Genomic DNA, 11,544 nt, shown 5'->3' with positions numbered 1-11,544 from the left:
TCTCTCTCTCTCTCTCTCTCTCTCTCTCTCTCTCTCTCTCTCTTTCCATTCACCCTGTTCCTCCTCAAAAATGTTTTTCTTCTGACTACCCCTTCCAGCAATCTGCCTTCCATTCTATCACTCACCCATTTACTTTTCCTTCTACTTTCCTGTAGGGTAAGATTGATTTTTACTTCTTGTCTACTTCTAACTTTTATGGATTTTTTTTCTTCACTTCTTTTTTCTCCTTACTTTTTCATTTGAAGAATCTACTTTTTAAACAATTGTTTTCTTTTTCTAAGCTGTTGACTCTTTTTTCATGGTTCTCTTGCATCACTCTCATTTTCTTTCCCTATTTTATTCTGCTTCTCTTATATAATTTTTTAACTCCTTTTTGAGCTCTTCCATGACTTGCTTCTTCCCATTTTTCTTTTGGGTTTTTCCCATAGGTATTTTTGACATGTTTTTTTCTTTTCTATGTTTGTGTCTTGATCTTTCCTTTCACAATAATAACATTCTATGGTCAGATGCCTTTTCTGTTCTTTTTTGCTCATTGTTTTTTTTCTTCTTTTCCTTTAAATTTGAGCTCTGCTCCCAGCATGTCTCAGGCTTCTTGTTCCAGGGGCTTCAGGTTCTGTCCATTTATCTGGTGTTGCACTGATATTGTTCTGAGACAAATGGAGGACCCTTGTGAATGACGCTCTACTGAGTGGGTGGGGTGTAGGGTGTCTGATTTGCTGAGGTTGGACTTACTGCTAGCTTGCTGGGACAACTCCTGTCCTGGACTATGCTCCCCATTTACCTGGGCAAGGAGACTTTTCTTGCTGATCTTCCAAATGTCTTGTGCTCAGAGATTTTCCCCCTGTCCTTATCTTCTTGCTGGTTTTGTTTAAGGGTGCTATTTTTATGGTTGTTTAGACGTGAATATAGGCACGTCATGGCAGTTTGCTGCTTATTCCACCATCTTGATTACCAGATGGTAACCTGGGTTACCTCCCAACCAATGGTCTTTTAGAGTAGAAGTTGCTAGGTCTTGTGAAATTCTGACTGTATTTCTGCAGTATTTAAATTGCTTTTTTTCTTCTTGCTTGCAATGTTTTCTTCTTAACCTGCGTGTTTTGAAGCCTGGCTATGATATTACTGTAAGATTCTGAGATCTCTTTCATGTGGTGAGTGATAGATGTTTTTTTCTATTTCTACATTACCTTCCTATTCTTGAACTTCAGAACAATTTTCCTTAATAATTTCTTGTAATATTTTATGCAGATTCCTTTTTTGATTACACAATCCATGTCAACTTTGACTCAGGTCTTCCCAACTTTGAGTTTATGCTATGTTGTCTCCTGAAAATTATTAGATGATTCTTTTTTATTATCCTCTTCATTCTCCTCCTCCTCCTTGATGTCTTTGTGATGACAAATAATTTAATGTGTTAATCTTTTTCAATTTTACTGCAGTGGTTCTAGCAACTCAGTGTTTACTTATGTAGCAGCAGCTCAAAAATAAAAGATTATGCATGTCCACTAGAGATACTACAGTCATTATACCCTTACCTATAGGGTTAAGTCACTTTAGTTCAGGGGTTGCTGAAGTCATATCAAGAGATTTGATTGTAAAATTTTGAATGTGAGCATTTACATCTCAGAAATCAGCAAATTTTATAAATCAGGGTTTGAGTTATTGTTTTGTTGATTATCTAGATTTAAGAAAGTTATGGAAATGTTAACAATACAGATTAATCTTTAAGGTATGTCCTGGTACATATTTTTGGAGGGTGGAAAGAGAGTCAGTTGTTAAACATTTAATAGCATAACCCAGCTCTTCACCTATACAGATTTGCTCTCCCTAGCTAGGACCTAAAATGAGTATTCCAAGTCTGTGTTGCACACCTTGAAGTTAACCCATCTAGACACACACAGGGCCATTTATGTAACCTAAAATTCATGAATGGAAGAATGGGGCATATGTACAGATGGACCATTACTTGGGCATAGTAGCTCTGCTGACATGGTGTGATTTGAGAAGTAGCAAGTAGCAGTTAAACTAAATATCTCCTTCTTCTGCCTATTACTCTGTATGGAGTTTCTACTTTAGCCATTGAAGACCACAGTTGAAATGCATTATGATGAAAAGGGACAGAGCAACACAAAAAAACCTTTTCATCCTTTAACACTTTAGCACAGACTAATTTATCATAATAGCTGATTTCCTAGCAGGGACTTGACCATTTGGAAATAGGGATGCTGGGGGTAGGGAAGGATGTGGTCAATAGAAAGTTCCAAGCAGGAGTCAGTGCCTAGGATGATGATCATAGTACTGTATGCATATACATAATACTTGTATTATGAAGTCCTTTGCCTGAGGGAGAGTCAGGATAGTACATAGTTAGTATATATCTATGGGATATGAGAGGGGCAGAAGCACACAAAGGGAAAATTAATATTTTAAAATAAATAAGCCATGGATGTATACACATTGTACACACACACACACACACACACACACACACACACGGACACACATGTTGTAGCACCAATGCAATATTCATAGCATCTATGGAATCTAGGAATATGCCACATAATTCTGAATTTCAAAATAAAACAGACTCTCCATATGGAAAACAGAACCCAAACATTTATTCAAACACCAGAAATCCAAATTTCAGAACCAGAAAGACACATCCATCATAGCAACAAAGGAATCTAAATTCAATAACAATGCAGGGGGCACCACCATCCCCAAGCCTTCCCCTTGCTAGGGCCTTCCCATAAGGGAATACTCACAGCTTGCTGCCTGCTTCCTTTCTCACTCTCACTTCTAACTGTTCCAAACACCTTCCTCTCATCTTTCCTCCACCCTTCCTGCTCCACCTTTCCTGATCTACCTATTCAAACAACTCCTCCAACCACAGGCTTTATACCACTCAAACTCATGTGTCTTAGGCTTCCATGTGAATTAAACAGGTCACATGGACCTATTAATGTATGGGAAAGTTCTTCCCATTTATATTATTATTGCATTGGTCCCCAAGATCTTTTGTATCCATTACATAGGTTAATGGGAGTTTGGGGGTAACTTGCATCAAGAAAACTTTATAGTGATACAACAGGGATAACACAAAAAAATAACCACATAAAACAATATCTTAAAGTGTAACTTGAACATAAGTAACCCATCATAACCCCTTGAATGAATGGGACTGAAAATCTTGGAGTAAGGGGTGAAGGTCTCTCCTTCCTTAGCTACTTCCTGATGAAATTGGATGTAGAGCTGTCTCTGTCCCAAGAGGTCCCAATTGACAGGTCAGTTCTTTAGCTGGCATCTGGAGCTTGGTTGGTGCCAGGTCCAGGGATAACACATCACAGAGGTGGAGAGGGAGTGACATGCAGCTTAAGATATCAGGCATCTTCAGGTGGAGGGTAATAAACCTGCAGAAAACAAATTTAGCAAACAGTTTTCTTTCAGACAAAAAAGTCAAAAAGAAACACGTGGACAATAACCAGAGGCAGGGCAGAGAGAGGGTCAGCCGTGCTTCTGGAGTCCATGACGTCATTATCATAGCCTCATTCACAGTAGAATATATGACAAGGGTACATTTTAGTAATCATTTTCTCTTGCATAAACAACAATTACAATATTATCTTTCCCATGTGCTATAATTTCTGCAGTCTTTGAAATATAGTCTCCCTTCCATTTTACTCATACTTTAGATCCCAATTTTATTCTATCTCTAGAACCAAATCCTTCAGTTTCACTGATATTTATTCCAGAAGAAGGTCAGTTTTCACAAGGGGTACTGTTTCATAAGGAATAACAATTAATTGAATTATTATATCATTTTTACAAAAGTGTATAGGTTCTTCACCTAAGTTTTGGAATGTCACAATAATTTCTTCTTCACAATTAGAATCTATTACTCCAGCCAATACATGTATTCCTTGAGCTGCCAATCCTGATTTAAGTAATATCCCTCCAAAATGATTTTTAGGGATTCTCATACATATTGGTAAAGTTAAGCACAAGCAGTTTTCTGGAGCACTGCTGCTGTGAATAGCTTTAAGATTCTGATCATATAGTATAGTGAACTCTCTATTTCTTCAGCAGTAAATTAAAGCAAAACATTCACAGAAACTAAAGTATAATATTCATAACAATATAACATAACAACTTATTACTAAAGTGGCCACATATTTTAAGCAAAACATATCATTCAGTAAGTCACAGTCTGTATCAATCAATACAAAGTACCCATATAAAGTCTTCTTTCATCTTGATTGGATACTAGATTCCAATCATCCTTAAGTCAAATAATTCTTAAGGAGCAGTCATTCTACCCACTGCACCACCTAGCTGCCATTATGCTGGATAAGTGCTTGCTTAATGTTTATTGAATTGATCTATTTATATCAAAAACCAGCATAAAACCCACAGGAAGTCATAATAACTTATATATAACAAATTGCTCAGTGAATTTTACATAAAGCAGCACCTACAGGTCAGAATATAATTATGATTTGTACATCCTTGAGCTTTCCATTAGTCCCATATTGGTGCCCTTGAGGAACATCTCTGTAGTTTAATTTCTTCATGTACCAACACACACCTTAAAAGCACGTGAAAATCTTTCATTGAAAAGCCCTAGGAAAGCACAAAAACCATTTTCTTTGACTCCTTTTGCCTCGAGTTCTCAGCTAAAAATAGGTTTTAAATGAATTAAAACCTCTCCTGAAGTTAACAGTAGCTTTGGAAATACTGAAAAGCTTCTGGATCTGATTCTTCACAATAACGCAAGTTTTGGCTAAAGAGGTTTGTTCTTCCTTAATTGTATGTGGGAATTTCAAATACATAGAAAAGACAACCATAGACAGAAAAGTAGAATATATATATATATACTTCTCAATTTATTCCCTTCTACTTCAAGTAATAATGATTTTTCATAGAAAGCCAGTTTTTAACTTTAGATTACAAAGATCTATGTTTGCAAAAAAAAAAAAAAAGCAATCATCCTTAAGCAGTACAAAGCTCAAAAGTTTCCTACCCTTAGGTCTCATTGCCTTAATCTCCTCAGACTGCACTAAGTACCCAAGTAAAGATCTTTTCATCCTGACTCAGAGCTGACCTCAAAACTCCATGGCTTCTCTTCCATGCTCCCAGCTCTTGCTTGAATTCACCCAAATGTCATCTAGATCCATAGGTAGGCAGCTCCCAGGTCTTGTTCCAGCTCCCTGTCCATCTACACACATCAAGCTTAGTAGAGCCATAACAACATTCAGACTCATTTCCAGCACCATCATCAATTCACTTTCTGCCTGTGAAATCAACACAGACCCATAAACAGAGCCTCTGTCTGAGAAATCAGCACAAATCATCGATAAACTCCCAGGACCTCTGAAAATATCAGTAAAACACTCCTTCAGGACTTGTGTGAACAGACAGCAGGAAAGTCCTCTTTCAGGGCTTCTGAACCAGCAGTAAGGTCCCAGGGCTTCTGTAACAACAGCAAAACACAAGATTAAACACAATTCTATAAAGTAACATCAACACAGACAGACAAAGTGCCTGCACCACAGCCATCCTTCTTCCCAGTTCTGCTTGGTCCCAGCTGTGCTTGAGTTTTTATATCATCAGCTCCTTCCTTTTCCATCCACCTCTTATGTCCTTCCTCTTCCAGTCTTTGACAAGTTCCCCCCACTGTGGTCTTCACAGGTTCTGTTTCTAACAAAGACTTTATGTAATCACAGGTGAGGCTCAAAGGCACTTGAAGAGCTGAAACAAGGGGCTAAGTGCTTGAGCAACTAAAACAAGGAGCTAAGTAAAATTTTGCTTGCCATTACAATATTCTGGTAGATATTTTTCTTTTTTCTTTTGTATCCAACCAAAAGTCCTCTAAACAATGTAAACCATATCCTACCAAACCAGGTGTTGCTGGATACAGCTCTGTGACATGAAACCTCACAGTTCAATACTCAGTATTTGAGATCTTATGTGTTTGCTCTTTTCTAATTTGCAGATTTGGGGTCATCATTCTGACTAGAGGAGTAATGGTCTATTATTCAAATTAAATATGGTAGTTAACAAATTATCCTTCCAATATTGATACAAATTATTAGAACTTAACTTCCTTAACTGATCTTTCAATAATCCATTCTTTCAATTAACCCAGATGTTTGTGGATAATATGAAATATGATATATCAGTTCTACATTGTTTAATATACAATATCTCTTCATTTCATTACCTTTGAAATGAGAACCATTGTAACTTTCAATCTACATTAAGATACCATAATATAGACTTATGAACTCTAAAGGGTTAGAGGTGTTTTTCTGGATTGCATTCTTTTAAGGCAGGCCACTTGTGCACCAGAATAGGTATTAACACAAGTATATATAAATTTGTATCCTTTTTATCTTGGAGTAGTGGTCCAATATAATCTCTCTGCCAAATTTTGGCTGGAAATTTTCCCCTTGCTATCTCTCCAGTTACTACCCAAGGGACAGTTCATTCCTTTTCCAACTGACATATATGACATTCCTATGTTATTTGTTTTAACAATGAATATGAGATTCTAATACCTCAATATTCTGCCCACCATTGTGAGGTCTGGACTCTTAAACAGCCAACTGTTTAATGGACTCATTTGGCTAATACCATATTATCAGTTGGTGTCAGGGTAAAGGCAATATGTTGAGTAGCAAACTTTGATATTCAAGCAGCATGTGCATTGTACTCACATTCTGGCATGGTGAGGGCCACTGACAAATTAGTAACCAAAGATATGTCCCATATATCTTCCCATAATTATTTGTCCCAGACTTGTTTACCATGAATTTCCATTGAGTGGTTGTAGGGACTAAACATGTTTGCTTCAACATATTACTTTATAGTGTTGGTTTATAGTGTTGTGCCCATTTGGCACAAGATATTGCTTTAAAGTAACTACTTCAAAAGGTTCAGGTAAAGTGATTGGGTTCATTTTTATTTTTCCCACTAAAACATTTTAATTCCTATATTCCTTACTGTGAATTGGTATCTCCTCTCAGGTAAATTTAGAGTTATACCTCTCAATCTATCTATTCCAATGACATATTCAGAAATTGGTGCAATTACCATAGTACATTCTTTTTTAGGTAATTGTCCAATTTTAATCATTAGTTTGACTTGTCTGGCTGATATTTAAGTCCCTACCAGTCCTGTGTTGGTAATAGGAATTCTGTGTTTAAACTTATTAGGGTTTCTGAATATAAGAGAGGCCTCCACCCCAGCATCTATTAATGCCTTAGTTACAGTATTTGATCTGTTTTTTCCCATATATGGTCAAATTGATATAGGATCTGTAATCCCATCTGTGTATTTCTTTAATCTGAATTGGGATTTGGACAATTTCCTATTCTCCCTGAAGATGTGACAGTCTTGTATACAAGGCTTCAGGAGCATCTGAAGGGACAGTTCTTACTTCCCTATTCCATCTAACACTAAGCCCCTTTTCTCGGTACATTTTATATATTTCATTAATTGGAATACTATCAATTCTTCCAAAATCTACCCCTGCTCTCAATAGAGCAGTAAACAATTCTTTTCTTGTCAATTTATTCTGACTTTGAATCTACTGGCTATTTACTCTTCTTTCTTGAGGATATATCTTTTCTCCATTCCCCAAGTCAGTTAACTGTGAAATTTTATCCAGCACCTCCAAAAGAGTATGACCTATCTCCCCAATTAGAAGAGTCAGAATTAGGTGGTTATAAGGAGGAGGATCCATATTCACTATGGTATTTCTATGAAAAACTACTAAGGGGGTACCGTGATAAGCGTCTGCATCTCCCATCATTATTGCTTTCTTCATTACCTCCTCCTTTAAATTTCTCATATATTTCCTAAACTAATACCATGGTGTATCTCCACTAGGCCACAGAGTCAGTAGAATACTGCCTGTTGCATCCATCTATAAGTAAAGTTAACAAATTAATAGCGTTGTTACCCTGTTTCAGAAGCAATCCCTAAAAGCTTGCTGTGCAAAAGGATTCTGACAAATTCCTATAAGTTTCAAGCAATCTACATGATCTCTTGATGCTCCTCCAGCCCCTTCATCACTGATTCTCATCATCAAAGACACTAACAATTCTCCCATCCTTTGGGTGAATCAATTTAATATATCAGTTACCTCCTGCTGAGTAAAATCCTCAATTACTTCCCTCAACTCTGTGTGACACCCCTGGTTCTCCTGCTTTCTTCTTAGTATTGGAGAAATGTCTGCATATGTAAAAACTTCTCCATCTAACATAGTTTCATTTTTTTCTCATGCATTCTTCTGGCTATTTTTAGAGCTCCAACTAGGTCTAGCCTATGCAAGGGCTGCATGTTAGTTTATCTCTTCTCCTTAGCTAAATGAACAGTAGCTTGTTCTTTTACCATCTGAGACCCCCCTCCCCCAGCTTACTCTTTTAAAGGAGATTCCAAATGCTGTGGCACAGAATGTTTTCCATGAAAACCCATTCAGCTCCTTTTCCATCTGAGTTTTATCTTCCAGCAGTTTGTCTTTTCTTTTACATGTAAGACAATCACTTGTTAGCAAGGCCCAGTCTTTCCTACACACCCCTGCCAGTTTTTTCCCCCCTGGTTCTATTGGTATTCCTTGCAAACATCTTTCCAAATCTCTAGGTTCTCCCTTTAGTAGCCTTGATTCCCAGTTTTCACAGAGCTCTATGTTTTTAGCCCATTCTCTTGCTAGGGAGGAATAAGGTTAATCCTCCCATTCTGGGATATCCATTTCTCTCTCTAAAGCCCTTCTGCCTCCAAATAGAGGTCTGATATTTTGAGATCCCATCCTCATCTCCAAATGTAGTGCCAACCTGACATTCACATTGCCTATGGGGGCTATTAATATGCTGTCATAATTTTGAGTCACAAAATATAATGGACTCTCCAAATGGAAGACAGAACATTGTCAAAACATTTATTCAAACACCAGAAAGTTGAATCCCAGGACCAGAAAGTCAAATCTATCATAGCAACAAAGAAATCTATCCACAATCACAATGCAGGAAGCAGCACAATCCCCAAGCCTTCTCCCTGCTTGGGCCTTTCCACTAATCAACACTCACAATTCACTACCTGCTTCCTCTCTCTCCCTCATCTCTAACTGTTCTGACCATCTTCCTCTCAGATCTCCTCCATCTTTCCTGTTCTACCTGTTCAGCAATGCCCTCCCACCACAGGCTTTATGTGCTTCAAACTCATGTGTTTTAGGCTTCCATGACTTAAGTAGTTCACACAGGCCTATTAATGAGTGGGAAAGATCTTGCTATTTACAGTACCATTACATATGTATATACATATATATTCATGATTACACATATACATATTTCTGTATATGTAAATACATATATGTTTGTGTTATTTAAGTGTATGCACACAGACATATAGACACATATCTGTCCATCTAGCTAGCTGCTTGAGAAAGCAAAACCTTTCCAAATCAACAGCTGCATTCATTGGCAATACACATAATCGATAGTGGGGAGAGAGCTCAGAGCAATGGATGCTAATTTGAATAATGTTTTATATTCTCTGACCTTCTTATGACCTTCCCACTGCTCTCTTATGGTTTTCTCCTTCTCTTTTGGATGGGAGTAAATAAACTACTTCCTATTCTGTATACATGATGTGTATAGCACATAGTGCTGGATAGCATTGGTTCTCTCATGACTTATTTTAAAATGTTATATTTTCCCATGGAATTTTGCTTGTGCTAGACACCTGTTAATTGCAGCCTAACAAAATTGTCAATCAAAAATTTTGCTCAGCCAAACTTCATCATATATAATAAAACTCTCAGAGTGTCCATGCTTAGCTAATTAGAAAATAATGAACCTACTATCCACCTTCAATAATTCATCATTCCACCACTACCACTACTACATAGGTTGCACTTACATAGTGCCTAAGGCACTAAAAGCACTTTATAAATATTATCTCATTTTTCCTCTCAATAATCCTAGGAGATATTATTATCTCCATTTTACAGATATGGAAACTGAATCACAGATAATTTAAGTAATATTCCCAGGGTTAAACAGCTAATAAGAGGTTACTGTTAGGTCTGAACTCAGATCTTCCTAACTCGAGATTCTATCCACTGTACCACAAATCACCTACTACCTTTTTTAAGGTTACCACTGCTGATATATACACAGAAAGTGGTCCCATAAAGATCTAAAAGGTTAGAGGCATGCAACATTTTACCCACTGTCTAAACTTTGAAGAAAATCTTTTTTTTAAAGCAATTGGGGTTAAGTAACTTGTTCAAGGTTACATGGCTAGATATTTCTGGGTGTGGTGCTAAGTATCTGCACCTGGATTTGATCCCCAGGTCATCCCAACACTGGAGCTGGTGTTCTTACTCGCTGTGCTACCTGGCCGCCCCAAGAAAATCTTAAGAAAGATGCAGAGTATGGTAAGTGGTGAGATAATTGAGGTAAGAGGGGTGGGAAGGGAAGAAGGTCACAGGAGGCAGAAAAAGAGTTACATGGTTTTTCCCAAACTTGGGAAGCCTTCTGAAGTGTAAAATACCTGTTTTCAAAGATGAGATGAAGTTCGAAAGGAAACACATCTTTTTAGTCCCATTAAATACTAAGAAATTGACTCCTTTTTTTTGTGCAAGACAAATAGAATTTTTAAAAAAAGAGGCTAGATCATATATTGTTTCTACATACTGCTGTGCAAGTGAATTCAGTCCTGATGTGAATGGTAAGAGCAAATTCATAGAAGATGAATAATAGCATGACATAGCTAATTAATGCCAGTTCAATCTCGGCCTCTTAGGCAATCATACCAAATTGTCTTGTGCAGTGGGGTGTTTTTTATGTGACAGCGGTGTGTGTGGGGATTGATCTGCAGATGTAAAGATGACTTCAAACTACAGTCCTTGAACTAATGACTCAGCATTACTGTAGTCACTGAATTATGGCCTTTTGATCTGGAAAAACTGCCGTAAGACTCAATTTTCCTGAAATACTGTCATAAAATGGAATTGAGAAACAACTAACTCATTGATCATTGAGATTTTATGCTGTTTCCCAGCATTTGGAGGACATATGGAAGGATTCTGAATTTCCCTCCATAGGAAGAGTTCTTCCTTAACAATGCACTGCATCAAGACAATCAAATGTACCAGGTTTTATTGTAAGGGTTGGATTGTTCTATTTTAAATGGCAATAATCTGCATTCATTGAAATAATTATGTAACTGAAGGAGATAAATAAATGGGCTGACTCTTTAGAGAACTTAGTTATAAAGAGGAATCTTGAGACTGAATATCTTGGCACTGTTCTTTACCTTCATTTAAGGATACCTCAATTTACTGATGCAATCTTCTATTCCCTAGATTTGATTTAATACCTCTGAATGGTGATTAAACATAGAGATAAAGAGATGTCTTCCTAAAACATACATTCTATTAATTTTAAAATCATATGAAATTCAGTCATTAACATTTTCCAAGATTAGACAAATCAGGAAACAGGAATGTGAATCTGAAAACATACAAACTTTAATTACTCCATT

The 11,544-nt window shown here is 37.0% G+C and overlaps 1 long non-coding RNA gene across 1 annotated transcript in view; it reads left to right on the top strand.

The window, feature by feature from the left end:
- LOC138165530 (uncharacterized) overlaps positions 1–11,544 on the top strand; it is a 43,862-nt gene that overhangs the window by 18,661 nt on the left and 13,657 nt on the right. Inside the window, exon 2 of the long non-coding RNA XR_011169373.1 lies at positions 10,352–10,435. This is a non-coding gene — a long non-coding RNA (uncharacterized lncRNA). The remainder of the gene's footprint in view (positions 1–10,351; positions 10,436–11,544) is intronic.

This window comes from Petaurus breviceps, unplaced genomic scaffold (genome assembly GCF_028583685.1).
Source record: "Petaurus breviceps papuanus isolate PSGF00001 unplaced genomic scaffold, PetGlider_PUasm1.0 213, whole genome shotgun sequence".
Classification (NCBI taxonomy): domain Eukaryota; kingdom Metazoa; phylum Chordata; class Mammalia; order Diprotodontia; family Petauridae; genus Petaurus; species Petaurus breviceps.
This window is presented reverse-complemented; position numbering and strand designations above follow the sequence as displayed.